General features: G+C 45.4%; 1 protein-coding gene across 2 annotated transcripts in view; it reads left to right on the plus strand.

The window, feature by feature from the left end:
* Positions 1 to 596: 596 nt before the first annotated feature.
* Positions 597 to 16,195, plus strand: part of ARHGAP32 (Rho GTPase activating protein 32) — a 45,908-nt gene continuing 30,309 nt past the window's right edge. Inside the window, exon 1 of one of the 2 annotated variants that reach the window (XM_030464694.1) lies at positions 597 to 671. The gene's annotated coding sequence lies outside the window, so the exon portion shown is untranslated. Of the gene's footprint in view, positions 672 to 8,386; positions 8,604 to 16,195 lie in introns of those variants that run through there. The other variant, XM_030464693.1, reaches the window with a different exon arrangement.

The raw sequence follows: 16,195 nt of genomic DNA on the forward strand, positions 1-16,195 counted from the left end.
CAAGTTGCAGCTACATTTAGAATCCCTGACTCTTCCATTAGTACTTGCCAACCTAAATTGAGATCTATTTTGTATTTTGAACTCTTTTTACAATGAGAACTGTTCTTACAGTGGTGTGTGCACATAAAACATGTGTTTGCACTGGAACTGAGGATTAGACTGCAGACACTGTGGTCACACCTGGCTCAGCTTTAAGCCCAGTTTGTTCAGGTACCAGCAGCATCCACCTCCATCCTCAGCAGCTTGAGTTTTCTTGGGCATTGGGTATTTACTTCTCTTATTTCATCTCCCCTCATCTTTTTTGCTATTCATCCAGTGACCTTGGCACATCACTTCACTTAGAGTTCTTTTTGCACATAGACATTTCTGGTAAAGAAAAAGTCAGGTCCAGAACATGCCAGACAAGCAGCACCTAAGAACACAGAACACTTCAGTCTAGGTTTCTCTAGCACTGTTTCTGTAGTTGCTGTCTCTACAAATTAAATTTTTAGTCTCCTGCAGTTTCTTTCAGGAGTTATTTTCATTTAACTTTGTCCTTTCTCTCACCTCCTGTCTGTCCCCCTGTCCCCTTGCCACCTGACGTGAATTATGTGCAGATTTGGAGCTGGATAGTGTAAAGCCAGGTTCTGCATGTGTTTCAGAGGCTCTGAACCAGTCCCAGCTGAGCTCAGGTAGAGCCTGTTATGTTCACTTAGTGTCTGTGTCCTAACCAAGGCTAATACTGTACGTGATAGCAATAACCATTAACTAACACCCTAGGTTTGCTTACAGAAGGTAGATGTAGTTGAAATAGGTCGTTTTTGTTGTTCTTTGCTTTAATATCTGGTGGCCAGAAAAACCAGTGCCTGATTCTCAGCATCCACCTTCTCACAGACAAATATTCTGCAAGGGACTTCATCCAAGCCAGGGAGTCCAAAGCTGCTTTAGCAAGGCTGAGTGCTCAGTGGTGTGGGTGCCTATGTGGCCATTAGGATGGGGATCATAAATAAGCTTCATTCTAAGTATAAAGTGTTCTTCTTTTCCCAGACTTTCAATTTCTGCCTGAAAAAGGAGTAGGCAAAGAGTGTGCCAGGCCCTATGTGACCATGTTCTGGAGGATAGAACTTGCCTAAGGGAGAAAGGACATGTGGTGAAATGCTGGAGTTTTATGGCAATGTAAATGACCCTAATGTGTACCCATTGCACAGTGGTAGCAAAATAACAACTGGGTTGTGTTGTCATTGTCATGACAACGTTGCTGTAGCTCTTCAGAACTAATATTATATAAAATTAAGGAGTTCCAGTGTTACTAAGGAATTGAGCTATGTCTGTGGTACATGTTCTATACTTAACCAATTTGATCATCAGCTATTGAGAGGCATTTGGTAGCAAACAAGTCTCTCTCTTTTTTCCCTTATTATCTGAACTTTTGTTTTCCTGGATCTCTTAAGTGCTTTGAAAGGAAATGTAAGTGGAATTTTAGGAGAGACTGAGTAGCAAACAGTTTTGTTTCCCAGCAGGTCAGGCAACATGTCCTATTGCCTGTGAAGTGCTCAGACAACATGATGTTGTCTTATGTCCCTGTGCTTCGTCTGGTTCCTTTGTATTCAAGTTGAAAGGAATTTGCATGGCAACTCTTTCTTTCATATAGATTGTCCCCATGTATTCTGTGAGCAACAGAAATAGGTTACTGGATATTTGATATTGAAGTGATGCTAATAAATGCATCAGATCTCCCCTGGGTCCTGTGGCCCACAACCCTGGCAGTATGTTTCAGTCTCCTAAGGAGGCTGATGTTGGTGTAATTTAAGGGATTTTAAGTGATTGGTAGGTGACAAGGATCTTTTCTAATTGTATTTGAGCTGATTGCCAATCTTTTTGTAGTTGCCCATGTGTAAAGCTCCACATCTGCTGAAATGTTTTTCTGTATTTCCATTGTCACCTTCTAAATTCCCCAAAAGCAGATTTATTTTTGAATTAGGCTTTAAGGCTTTATTTTAGTCCTGTAGTAAGTGCTGTATGCTTCCTTGAAGATACAAAAATTCTTTTTGCAGCATTATTTTGCTGGTAGTTTGCATCTTGGATACATTAGGAATGCCAAACTCAGTCTTCCATAATTATGTTGCTTTGCTTGCTTTCAGAGCAAGTGCTTTCTGATAAAGTGCTTATTTAATCTGAATTGCTCCAGTAGTTACCTGTTTTGAGGAGAAAGGGATTTATTGGCCAGGACTGCTCACAGCTTTAAGACAAGCTCTTGCAGTCTTCTAAGAATTGAAATACAAATCAGAGCTGCAGCAATATTTCCCTGATATTTTTTAATTTCCTTGGGATCTTCCTTTCTCTTTGCTCTCCATCCCTTGTTTCAAGTGATTCTTGCCCCTTCTTTTTCTCCTTCCTGTTTTTTTGCAGGAATAGAAAGGGAGAAGAACTGTGGGCTGATCTGTGGAAATGCTGCTATTTATACAGGATTCATCTGGCCTCTTATAAAACACCATAAAATCTGTCATCTGTTGGAAAGTCTTGAGTTTTGAGAGGAGGGCTCCCTGGAGCCTGTGTGCTGGGGCCAGATATTAACAGAAACTCAGCATTCTAGGTTTGGTGTTATTTGGGCAGGTGTGCATGGGAACAGTGGATTCACATGGAGATGAAAAGAAGTTCTCCAAATTAAAACATACCAATCTTTTCTGCACCCTGCCATGAACATCTGCCTAGGAGAACACAGATTTGGACACTACTTGCTTTTCAATGTAACCTTCAGTAGCAAATCTGAAATACTTTTCCTGTGCATGTAAATAAAATCTGTAAGCTTTAACTAGCTGAAAAGTAAGCAAGATGAGCAAGAATTTAAAGTATTTCAGCTAAGTCACTAAGGATGCATAGCATTAGGAAGTCAATGTATTTTTTTTTCCTCCTTCTTAATCCTTTAATCCCTTTAACAGTGCAAATGTTTTCTGACAATAGCAGTGGCACCCAAGTGTGCATTTTGACTCTGTGTTTTAAGCACCCATGGTTGTTTCTTACCTCCAGGCTCTGGAATTTTAGGTTATGTTTCTAGTAAAAGCAGGATTTGTAGTCTGAACCAACAGCTATTTTTGTAACATGTCCTAGGTGCTATGGAAACACATCTTGATGGTGATCAGGTAGTTGACATTTTCTTCAGGAGGCCTGGATTTGAAAGTGTGGCATTTTCACAAAAAAAAAAAAAAAAGTCTGGACTGCAGGATCCAGGATGACAAGAAGGACATGAGTGCTTTTTTACTGATTCAGTTATTTTCATTGTTTTAGCTGAATTACAAAGGGTTTTCTAATCTCTTACAAAACCTTCTTGTCTTCTCCTTCCCAGTGCCCCAAGAAGGGGAGTTCTGGTGATTTCAGGAACAAATGTCACTTGTGCACAGCAAGTAATTTACAGGGCTAGGTCATTGCACATGGGATTGGTTTGTACCCTGGGTAATTATACACACAAGTGCAAAGTGGCTGGAAAGGTGATTGCTGTGGTGACCTTTTGGCTTCTTTGGATAGCATCACAGAGCACAGGTGCAGGACATGAACAAATGAGACCTCTGCCTCCAGCCTCCAACATTTCCACTCCTGGTTTTCCTGGCATAGCTGAGTTTGCTGTAAGTATGAAGAAGGTCACACCCAGAGCTGACAGACTTTACCTTCCAAAATCAAAACCCAAATACCAAGCTCAGCCTGAGCACCCAGACTGTCCTGGAAGCTTGGGTTATGTCAAGGGAGCAGCAGAGCTACTGCCAGATGAGAAGCTGCTTTAATCAGTGTATCCAGCATCCACTGGGAGGCACTACTGGTGTGAGGACAGCCTTGGAAATCAGCCTCCAGGCTCCTGAAGTCACAGGTAGAAGGCAGAGACATTAATTTTGGTATTCCCTGGAATGCAATTTCTTCCTCATGTGTGGTCACTCGCAGCCTCTGAGGCTTTCTCAAGAAGCTGAACCCATTGGCAGTTGCTTCAGGCTTCCCAAATTTAAACAGGTAACTTGGGGGCAGGTCTTGGCCATGTTTCTTGGCCAGTTTTAATTGGGAAAGAAAACAAACAAGTGTGATGTATGGATCTGTGCAAATCTATGCATATCAGTTCAGAAATAACTACAGAGATGTTTGTGTAGGTAAAAAGAGATGTTTTGGTGTTTCTGTTCTGGAAATACTCATGGAGTTTGAGGCTGGCATGCTTAACCTTTTTTTAAGAGGCTGAATCCACTGAAATAGGATGATGGCTTATGAAGTAAAGCTTTGAAACTTGGCTGAGTGCAGGAGTATCAGAGGCACCAAGGTGCTATTAATAAGGCCAACTTTCTTTTCACATGTTCTGTGCTGCTTTCTCACCCTGCCTGCTCTCCACGTATTCAGGTTGGGGGGGGTTGTTATTTTTAAACTGGGTATTTTTTCCTTTCTCACAGGCTCTGTCAAAGTGGGCCTTAACTCTAATAATAGTTGGCTTGAGCAAAACTGCAGTTATGCCAAGAGCTTTGAAATCATGGGAAAAGGTAGTTTGTTCTGCTCTGCTTTTCTTTTCTCCTGAATAATTCTGTAAATTAGTTTGGGAGCCACGTTGTAGCTCAGAAATGTTTTCAGGCAGCTTTAAGCTCGTATGATGGCACATAGCTCTGATTGCTTCTTGCACTGCCATATGGATTTATCCAGGGCCATGCCAGTGCATATCTCAAATCTCCCAATTAAAACCTGGTCCTGTTCAGTTCACAAAGGCTGAGCAGCTACCCCATCACCTCTCCGTATGCAAAGGAGCAGTGCTCAGGCTCTGACTCCATCTGGCTGCTGCTTTGGTGCCCATAGGGATCTGCAGGAAAGTGTCTGTGTGAAACTGTATTCATGTTAGAAGTGAGTGGAGCTGGAGAACATAGACTGGTGAATCCATCCTGTTGGTTTGGCTTTCCCAGATCTTATACTGGGCACATCTATGGTGTATATTTGGGAGGATTCTTAAGTGAACACTTAAAATATGCATATTGGACAAGATGTGTTCCATGTTTCCACCAAAATCCCACACAAGCAGCCAAGGCAGGACTGCTCCTCTGCCATCTCTGCCTCCCCATCTCTCTGTCCTCCCTCCTTTCCTTCACCTCTCCCTGGTAGTGAGTTTAGCTGCAGCTCAGAACATTCCTCTGGCCTTTAGGACTTGCTTCCTAGCTCATGAATCAGCCTGTGTCTGTGATTAATTCAGAAGACTTTGCTGAGCTGAGGTTTCATCTGCCAGATTTCATTTCAGAGCTTGTGTCTGTGCCGTGCTCGTTCTGCTCCAGCATTTAATCCTCTAACTACAGGGGGAGGCTTGCATCAAGTTTTTTGCCTTGTTCTCATGGGAACTTGCTAAAGGAAAGACCTGTGAAAGTCCTCTGTTACCCACGTGGCTGTGGATTACATCATTCCTAACTCCGTTTTCACCTGTGCAAATGAAATATTTGGAACATTTTTCTTGCAACCCTGGGCTCTGTGGCACACCATAGCTGTGTCTCCACATGATTGCCTGGGTACCTGGGAGCTCTGTGAACCAAATCAAATAATTTTGGGGTTATCCCATGGCACTCTGTTCCATGGCATGCCATTCCCTTGGTGGTCTTCTAAATCTCCCACTCTGCTTTTATGTATAACCTGAATTTCTCCCCTATACCCTTTTTGAGGAGATTGTTTATTTGTGAGGCTCTTTTTATGTGTTATGAGAGTATTTAATTGCAGGATAAATCCAGCTGAGTAAGAAGCAGCACTGAAGAATACTGGCTGCCTAACCTCTAATAATGGTTGAAGCTTCCTTCACTGGTTAGATTTGCAAAACCAGAAAGTGGAAGAAGCATGGAGTATATTAATAACATTTTTTATGTTACTCTGCCTTCCCAGTACTTCAGTCTGAAATAACTTTTTTGGAGGATGGGTTAAACTTCAAGAGAGCTTTAAGGACTGAGTTTGTGACAAGTGTGTGGCTGGAGCCTTTTTGTCACTGATTTCAGATGCTTGGGCTTGTTAGCTGTGTCTAAAAGCCATCATTATCCACCTTTTCTGCTCCACTGCAAGCTGATGAACATGTAAGCAGTGCAGAATGCATCTCTTTGGCTTGCTTTTCTTCCTTAAAATTGTCTGGCAAAAGCAAATAGGAACAGAAAATAAGACACACATGTGAAGATTATTATTATTATTTTGATCAAGAGATTCAGAAGAAGCAAGAGGGCATCTCAGGGTGTGCAGCACAAGGTTTCCCAGTTGAGGGGAGTGTCTGTAAGCTCCAGAGCCAGAGGAGTCTGTGTAGAGATGTGAACAAGCTCTTTAGCCTTGCTGCCAAACACAGACTTGTTTTCAGGTACAGAACAGCCTGGTTGCTCAGGTTTCTTTCCTATAAGAAAAGTGTTTTGTAGCAGGCATGAATTATTTTTCTTTACAGGAAGCAAAGAGATGGGGGAAAGGTTTCTTGTTGTACAGCATTGAGTGAACACCCCCTAAACACTGCTGATGAGCAGAGCAATCATTTCCAAAGGTAATACCCAAATCTACAGTTGGGGGAGCTCTGGTTTATGGGTGATACATCTTTTATATTCCTGCTCTTGGGAGCAAAAATAGGATTGTGTCATCTCTGGCCATGGTGTGAAACTGTGCACTGGCCAGTTTGTGACTGTGTACTTGGAATTGTTGTCTGTGCATTTTGCATGGAAATCTGGAATAGCATTTCTTCTCTTGTATTCATTCCCCATTCATGTTGGGGTTTAACCAAGTGTTGTCAATGAGTTTGATAGGAAGAGCATTCTTGGAGTGATGAGTTGATACCAGGAAGGAGGTTTTGTAGTCAGAATTGTACCTAAGCACATACAAAAAAGGATTTGGGAGTCATGCTTGGCTACTAGGGGAAAAAGTAATGCGATGGTATGATCATTGTCCAAGGAAAACAGTTCCAGTAATAAATAGTGAGTGTAGTAAGTAGCTGGAGAACAAGCATTGTTTGGAGAGATGAGTCAGCAAACAATTTTGAAAATAAGACATTTGATTGAGGAGGAGCTGAACACTAAAAGGAGTTTTACCCTTCTTAGAACCAAGATGTTTGCATAAATAGAAGCAGATTCCTCTTTAATCCTCCTGACCCCAAGGTTGTCCAACTTCCCACATGCTCAAGTGGGTGACAGCAATTACCAAGCTTGAGAAACTGCATCACAGCCTGGGATGACCCCAGGAGCTCAGGGTCAGCACAGTTCAACAGACCAGCAGCAGGGTTTATTCCTCAAGCCTGCCAGAAATGCAGGTACCACCACCAGCTTCCCTGGCACTAGGAAAAGGCTTGGATGAACTTCCTGAGCCCTGTGACCAGGTGCTGGCCTTGGTGTGGCTGAGCAGGGATGCTGGAGCTGGTGGCAAAGTCAGGTTAAGGTGTGTGTGGAGCTGGGCTGTAATCTGGGTCACTGCAAAGCCATCCCTGTTGTTTTGATTGGGTTTGACATAGCAGAACTCTGGGAGAATTTTTAATTGAGTTTGTTTTCTGTGAGCTGATCGATGTGGCCACAAACCATGCTGGTTAACAGCCACCCAGAGTGGGAGGGGGAATCATTTCTTTAGCAGTGTAATTAGCTCAGCAGAAGGGACACTGGGTGCAAAGTGTCTCTGCTGTCCCCACAGCTCAGGGGCAGATGAGGCAGGTGCGTGGCCCATCCTGTGTCCAGTTTGCCAGCTGGGATGTGCTTCCATGGAAGCATTCAAGCCTGCTCCACCTCTCTCCCTTCCTTTTGGACATTCTGAGCCAGCCTTTTAACCTGGACTGGAGGATTTTCAGGGTGAGTGGTGAGTGATGGACCAGCATGTGAAGGATGGTGCAGACCACAGCATCCCTGACCTCTGCAGGCTGTCAGCTCGGGCTCTGACCCTTCCTGCCGGCTCCCTTTGTAGTTTTGGGGGCACCAAGGTGAACTCTGTGCAAGGAATAAGGAAGCTGTGGATAAACTTTGGTGTAGTTCTCCTGGTCCCATGTGTTTACCGAGAGGCACTCCAGAAGACAGTGAGCAGTCCGGGGCTGTCCTGAGAACCGAGGAGAGGTCGTGGGTCATGTGGAGAGAAACCAGAGGTCTGACATTGCCCAAAACGAGCTGTGTGTCCCCCTCCCCAGCTCTGCCATTTGGCCACTGAGGGGATCAGGGCCATTGCCCCGCAGAAAGGGCTAGGGAAGGGGAGGGGACGAGGTGCAGGGGAGGGACGGGGACAGAGCAACCCCCGGGCAGGTCTGGGGAAGGACAGGGACAGAGCCAGCTCCGGGCGGATCTCCCGGGTCGGAGGGGCAGAGGGAGCCGCTGGCTGCCGGCTCCATCGGAGCATCCGGGGGGGCGGATCCGCTGGAAGGGCCGCGGTTCTCCGGCGGAGAAGGAGGCACCTGCGGGAGGTGGAGCCGGACCGGGGCTGACTGGGCCGGGGAGGGGCCTGGCAGGAGCCGCAGAGGCGGTTTTGCTCCCCCCGCACCTCTCAGAGCCGCGCAGGGTGCGGGGGCCGAGCAGAACCGCACCGCCCGCAGCTGATCGGGCCGGGGGCGAACAGAGCGGAGGGACCCCGGGCTGGGGACTGGGGAGTCGGTCGGGGACAGCTGCCGGGGAGGTCTGCTGGCCTGCCAGGAGGAAAGGAAGGTAAGAAGGGTCTCTTCTCTCTCTCTCTTTTTTTTTTTTTTTTTTTTTTTTTTTTTTTTTTTTTTCTTTCCCCCTTTGCATTAACGTCTTCCTTATGTAAGACTTGCAGAGTATTTTGAGGTTTCTGCGCCCACTTGTTGCTTAGTAACTTGGCAGCTATTTAATTCGTGTGTTTGGAGAATTCGTGTCTTTGAATGAAGATTTTTCTCTCTTGGTTAAGCTCAGGTGGGAGTGCAGACCCTCGGTTGGGCCGGGCGGTTCTGGAAGGTGTCCTGCCCAGGGAGGGGTCCGGCAGAGGACACGGTGCCTGGGGCAGAGCTCATCTTACCCAGGGACAACGCAGTCGAGGTTCCCAAGCGGCTTTTGCTGGGGAGGGGTAACCCGGGATCACGTTTTTTGCCGGATCGGTGGTATATGAAAAAATGTGATTTGAAAACCACCTGTTACTCGGTTATTTCCAGTGACACTTTCTCTCTGATACCTCGGCTGCTGGAGGTAGAGACGTTTGTTCTGCTGTGAGAGAAGATCCTCAGGGATCTGTGCCCTGGGGCAGGTTGCCTGGCTTGGTGGTTGCCTTCTCTTGCAATCTGCAGAGTGATTAAGCCACATACTTGTTCCCCCCCTCCTCTTTGCTGATTGTTTTCCCTGTTTCCCTTCTCCTGATCTCTGCCTTCAGGTCTCTGTTGCACCTCTCTGCACTCACCACGTCTGTGGCTGTAAACTCTTTTATTGGCCTCTACCTGTGGTGCTGGGTGTGGAGGGAGTCAGAGCTGTTCAAGACAGCTTCTTTCATGCCAGGGATGATTTGTGTGAGTATTCCCATCCCAGTCCCAGGGGTGAAGGAATTTCAGCTTGCAGGCTCCCTGCGGCTGGGTCCTGGGGGCTGCAGGGATGTGGGATCAGTGCTCAGATTTATACCTAGCTCCCAAAGAGGCAGCTGACAGATGGGAATGTCTAGAATTTGAATTTCAATAGATTTTTTTGCATATCACTTTATCTTTCTGTTTTCCCTCCCCAGGGAGGACAGAGGGTGCATTCCTGAGCGTTAATATTATTGATGCTGTTGTGCAGGAGGAGGGGGCTTCCCATTGCAGAATTCCAGCTCTTTGTTTGCTGGAGCCCCGGGGCAGTGGATGCACACTCTGAAAAACCAAATTCCCAGGAAGAGTGTAGTTACCCTGATCACAGCAGACACTTTGCAAGAAACCGTGGCTGATCTGTTCATATTTGTTCAGAAAACCTCCTAAAGCTCTAGTCCATTTTAAGGACTAAATGCCCTGCAGGATCTTATTATTTCTGATGGAGAGGACAGGAGGCCTTCCCTTTCCACTCTTCCCCCACCTCCTTTGTTCTGGGCACTCAGGCGTGATAAGAGAGTTCATTTGAAATCAAAGCCCTGGACTGGTAAGATAAAGGCAAAGAATAAAGCAGGCAAAACAATGCAGTAGCTGCATTCCTAAGTCTTAAAAGGCAGATTTAGTTCGCTGCAAATCCCCACAGGTATCGGGCCCAATTTTCATTTTCAGTTCAGCTTTTTTGCACTCCTCTAGCTGTGCAAGGAGGATGTATGGAAAGATGTCATTTTCATCCTCTTTATAGCTCTTATTGTATCCTGTGTAAAGTGAATGTGATGTGATTGAGGCTCGTGTCTGCTGTCCTCAATGTTCTTTCCACTCCAGTATTCCTTCCAAAGGCAAATTCCTCTCAGGGCCTAATGCAGATGTTAATGGCTGAAGTATAAACAAGTTAGAAAGATAGGTTTGTAAATAGGAAAAGAACCAGGATGAGATCAATCTGGGAAGGGTAGGTCAGTCTCATCTTGAAAGTAACTTCTCTGGGCTGTAAACAACTGTCCTTGGGCTAGTGAAAATGGCATCTGGCAACTGGTGTGGAGGGACAGGGAGGGAGCAGCGATGCTGCAGGGACTGCCCAGGGCTTCAGGAGGGTGAGAGCTGAAGTAGTGTCCAGGCTTGGGGTGTCAGGCCGTGAGCTCTGACCTGAGGCTCCTCCTTATTCCAGGTGGATAGCTCCTGCCTCTTCCTGATGGAATATAAAGATTCCTTCCCAGTATCTTCCCAAGACCTTGCATAAGAGCAAACGCCCTCTCGCTCCAGGGTTGGGCTCCATCTGCCGTGCTCCTAATTATTCATTTTCTGTTGTTTGTTGATTCATGTCAGATTTTTTTTTTTTTCACTGCTTGCCTCCTCTCACCACCCAAGCTGGAGATGGAGCTGCCATGCAGGACTGGAGGAACTGGAGTGCTGCAGTCGCTCCGGTTACCCTGGTTTAGCTGATGGGAGGATGGAGCTGAAACGTGATTTGTGTTTGAATGAGGAGAGAGAGCTCTGGGCTGCTGCATGTGTCCGGGGTGCTTGATGTTATCCAGGTTTGGCTTTGGGTGACAATTCCGAGTTTTAGGAAAATCTCCTGCAGCACTGGTCCCATTTGCAGCATTAGAAGTGGTGTGGGTGAGGCTGAGTCGTTGGTTCTGGTTTGAAGCTGTTGGATCAGGGAAGGGTACTGTGTGCAGCATGGAGCTGGGCTTGCTTCCCAGTTTGCTCCCTTTGTCCTCTTCTGGCCTTGTGACCAATTGGTGCCACCTGAGCTGCTGATGCTACAGCTACCTGTGCTCAGTGCCCCCATGTCTATAATTTGCTTCCCAGCTCCTGGTTGTTTTCCAGTTCTGGCCTCTGGAAACTTGTTTCCTTTGACCCTCATCTCTTAGCATCATTTCCCTTGTGTTATCAAACCCAAGCCCATCCCTGCTACATTGTCACTCAGACTATATTAGTCTGCACATTTTTTTCCCCCCAGCTACAATTCAAACATGTTAATAGAATCGATGGGTTCACCTTGTCAGCCCTTGTGCCTCTGAAACCACCTCCTTCCTCAGTCAGCCTTAAACTGATCCCTATCTCCTCCCCATATTCCACTTCCCTCAGGGCAGGTATGCTGTACTCCAGGGAATTCATTCTGCCATGGCCTGTGGTGTGTTTGTTCAGAGGTCAGGTCATCTTATCTTAGTGCTCCCCTGTGGCCTGAGAGCCTGTGAAAAGAGCAGGCTTAGGTTATCCAGGTTAAAGATAAACCTTTAACCTGGAAAGTATCGTGGATTTCTTGGTACCAAACTTGGCAGTCAGTGGGTAGCTACCCTTGTGGTTATTGTTCTTATCCTGTTATAATTAACAAATCTGGCAGAATTCAGCACAAGGAGCATGGGAAGAGTTTTTATTATTCTAAATAGTTCACAGTTCTTGTATGAATATTCTCACTGAAGTGTAGAAACCTCTGGACAATTCAAACTACAGATCATCCTTGTGCACATCATTACAGATGTGTGGCTGTGAATGTTCAATCAAAGAAATGTTGCTTATCAGGTAACTTTTGAATTCAGTGGAAGAGGAGCAATGAGCCCCAAAGCTGTCAGAGGTTGTGTAACATGGGCATGACAGTGAACATGTGAGCTGCTGAGCTGCTGCATCTCTGATGTTCCTTCTCTAACCAAAAGAAGGCAAAGGCTGAGGTTGGCAAGGACAAGGAAGAGCTGTAGCTTGGCTGAGACCATTGCTGACAGGCAGTGGCCAAATGGTGGCTCCTGAAGCCTGGGCAGATAAAAGAGGAACCCCAATTTCTAATTACTGGGCACTGTAAAAGCAGCAGCAGCATTTAACATCATGACCTACTTTACTCTCCATGTGTATGGTACTCTCCTGATAGCTGGAAATATCTGCTTACTCTTGGGTGGGTTTTGTTATCATACTTAATTTTAATGCTTTTTAGCTAATGCCACTGAAATGAATTACCTTTAACAAGTTTCATGGCTTCCTGACAACTGAGGCCAACCCTAACTGATGTCAGCCTGGCACAAGGGAAATGTTGCAGCAGCAAAAAGCAGCATTTTTATTTGTATTTTTGTCTTTATAAAGCAAACCACTAAGGAGATATTTGTGAAGGTTATTGGAGATAGGATGTTTTTAAACTCTCACATCTATGGATTTTTAAAGTCTTTTTGTGAAAATCTTTGACCAGTGTAGAGATTAGTGCAGTTACTGCTGAGGTCCTGGTAGGTCCTTGTTCAAACCCCTTCAAGGGCTGAAGGAGGGTGCTTGGTGGTTCATGGTTCCAGCTCCTGGTTGGGTTTTTAGGGCTGTATAAATTAGCTTCTAAAATAGAATCTGCCGTCGCAGGAGAGGAGTAAAATGTCTTGTTGCTAAGGAACATGACAGAGAACTGGGAGATGTGACTCAGTTCTTGGCTGTGTATAATTTCTCTCCAGGAAGATGTGGGTCCACAGAGTGTGGGTTTTTCAGTGCAAAGGGATGAATATTAAAAATCTTTACTGAGGCTTTTAAGGAGGGGCTGAGGGAACTGCTGCTGTGTAGGGCAGTGGTTGAACTCTGTCCTCTCCCACAGGTAGATGTATCCCTGTGTCTGCAGAACCAGGAGCACAGGAAATGTGTGGCAAATCCAGACTCAGCTTCTCATCCATTGAGTCCTGGTGCTGATCTTTCTTCAAAAGAGGCTGGTGCTGCTCTGTCTCTCCCTGCAGCAGAGTTTAATTTTAGAGGAGAATGAGCCTTGAGGGACTAATAGCCTGGGAGAAGTTTAGCTTTGCTTGCTGTAAATCCCTCTTTGGAGAGGATGGGTTTTGCTTTCCTTTGTAATACCTCACTGTGCTTTTTTTTACTCCATTTCCACACCTTTTCCCATCTTTGCTTTCGTGACTGGATCTCACAATTTATAGATTTGAAACTCTGCAGCCACACGTGTTCTTGCTTCTGACCTTCACAGCAGGGGACAGCTGAGCTCTGGAGCCTGAAAAATCACTGTTAATAAGCAGAGAAACCACCATGCTGGCCATGTGCTGGGAATGTGGGTCAGCACACACACCCCCTCCAAGATTTTCTCCTCAAGTTTACTAACCCTCTATCAGAAAACTTGGCTAGCAAGGATTTTGCGTTCAAAACCAAACTATTAATGATAGCTGCAGGAGATGAGGCAGGTGCTCTGTATTTTTTTAGCATGGGTCTGCTTTCTCTTGGTGAGAGGGTTGCAGGGGTTTGTCTGTCTATCAAATCAATGGATTTGTGAGGATGTGCTATAGGACACTGCCATTGTCTCAGACATATTATGCTGCTGGGTCACCACATGCCCAGACATCCACTGGGCAAGCACCTATCTTTTTTTTTTTTTTTTTTTTTTTTTTTTTTTTTTTTTTGGTGCACAGAAAGCACTTGAAATCTGTTAAAATCTGCTTTTCTGTTGTTTTGTTCTGGTTTTTGGAAAGAGGCTGGGTGTGTAAGATGGGAGATGCTGTCCATGGCTGCAAGAGCCTCAGCATGTTGAGTGTATTGTGTTTTGTTCTCAGAGCCTCTGCATCATGGGGTTTTTCTTACTGAAAAGGGAAGGAAAATGCATGGACAAAATAATTCTGTGGGCAGTCAGGCTTCGTTTATTAAAAGCCTTGTCCTGTTTGGTGCCCATGTTTCAAAGCCAAGGAGTCAATGTGCTTTTCCATCCTGCTTTTCTATCCTACTTTCCTTTTGTTGCCAGCATTTTGGTCAACTGTAATTAAATATCACATTTTAGAAGTGGTCTGGGGAAGAGTTTTATGGCCCAGACCTGATACTTGTGCAGTTTGGGTTGAGTCACATGGTGTGGCTGGACCATGTTAGAGGTGTCAGAGCAATTCCATCCCTGTCCCAGCTAACCAGACAGGGGAGGAATCAGCAATCTGTGCCCTGTGCCTTGGTGGTGTCTCAGAGAGGCTGAGGGAAGAGTTTTGCCCTGTGTTGTTGGCTTTGGCAGGACTGGTTGGTTTCCTGGGCTTTGCTCCATCCCCCCCTGCCACAGGCTGCCACAACCCCTGGGGCTCTTCTGCTGGCAGAGCATCAGGGTCAGCAGAATCTTCACCCTACAACCTCACCCAAAGGTGCAGGAACACAACAGGATTGCTCAGGAGGGCAGCAGCTCAGAGGAGACCCAGGAATCCTCAGCACCTCCTGAGAGATCCCCATGAGCTTTCCTAAAGTCCCCCATGAAAAGAAGATTGTGCTGAGCAAGAGCCATGAAACTACTTTGCTGGTTGACACAGTAAAGAAGCTGCATAAACTACATCCTGAAGTCTGGTTTCAGTCTGCAGCATTAGGGTGAACAAGCCCAGCTTTTAAGGAAGTAATTGTTATTTAATAGTTTTTTATCGATGTTGCAGGAGTTTCAGGCCTTGTTTGTATTACAAAAGCTCAGTAACAATGGCATGGGTTGGTTGCTGAATGTCCTCAGGGAGGTGCAGGGGATGGCAGCTTCCCAAAACCACAGTAAACTTCCTGGCACAAATATTCCTCTTTCTTCCCACCCTGTTAAAGGCTTTGGCCAGTGTAGTGATGTCAGTTCAGGGTGTGAGAGGTTTTTTTTTCTCCTAATTGACACATTCATGCCAGCAAAAACTTCACAAGCAGTCCAGCTTCAGGTGGATTTTTTGGTTTGAGTTGGGTTTTTTTTGCAGCCAGTCTCACTATGCTGCATGCAAAATTTGTCTTTGCTTGTGCTGGCTCTTTAGCCAAACCTGCCTTTCCCAGGAAAATCAGCCCCTGCTCCTTCTAGGAAAGCCTCCATTCCTTGGTAAACAATTTGTTCTATAGTGGTTAAATCTGAGGTATAAAGTAATATGGATAAGTGTTAGGGGTTTGCTCAGTTTTATTGGCCTTTCAGTTGGTAGTTCAGCACCATTTCTGACTGCAGCAGCCATGTAAAACTGGTGGTGATGCTGCTTCATCATTTGAATTTATTTTTGTCAGTTGTCAATATCCCAGAGAGACACAAATTGCAAATGGTTCAGATTTTTCATATAACATCGCTTTATTGTTGGAATAATAAAGATTAAAAATGGCTAATTAGATTATTCACATCTCCTTAGTTTGTTGCAGTTTTAGATTCTTTTTGTTTCCTGGTCTAAACCAAGTGCCTTGACTCCATGACTTCCATCATTCACTAATTCCAGGGTTTCCAAGACAGGTGAATGGCTCCTTCTAATCCAAAATGCATCAGCAATTAGATCCCTCTTAGGATGTGTTGCTGGTTTTAGGGTCAAATGATGCCAGAGGAAGCAGGATAGAAAGCATTTCACCTTTTATTGCTCTTGGCAGGAGGACAGCACACTGGGCAGCACCCAGCTCAGAAGGTAACTTACACTTATTGGACACCTTCTTGCTTTTATGTTCTTTTTTCTAAGCTGTCAGCAGAGATGACTGCTTGGATTTTCTGGCAGTTCTCTTTTTCCTCCCCACCCAGGAGCAGCCTGGCTCCCATCAGTGACTCATTCTTGGGTAGGTATAAAACTCTCAAGTCAGTTTAGCCTGAGAAAGTCTCACCCAGGGTGGGCAGGGATTCAGCAGAGAGCAGTGCAGGGCTCTGTGTTTACCCAAGGAACCTTGGAAATGTTCCAGCAGGCTGTGGATAAAAGGGAATTTCTGGTTACTTCACCTGCTTGGCCATTGTCCTGTCAGGGGCTTGGAGTGTTACTATGGGAGGGTGTTTGTAGGAGTCAACTTCATGATGCAGAAAACAAGACAATTATTTTAACCTGCACTGAG

This window comes from Calypte anna, chromosome 24 (genome assembly GCF_003957555.1).
Source record: "Calypte anna isolate BGI_N300 chromosome 24, bCalAnn1_v1.p, whole genome shotgun sequence".
Taxonomy (NCBI): Eukaryota; Metazoa; Chordata; class Aves; order Apodiformes; family Trochilidae; genus Calypte; species Calypte anna.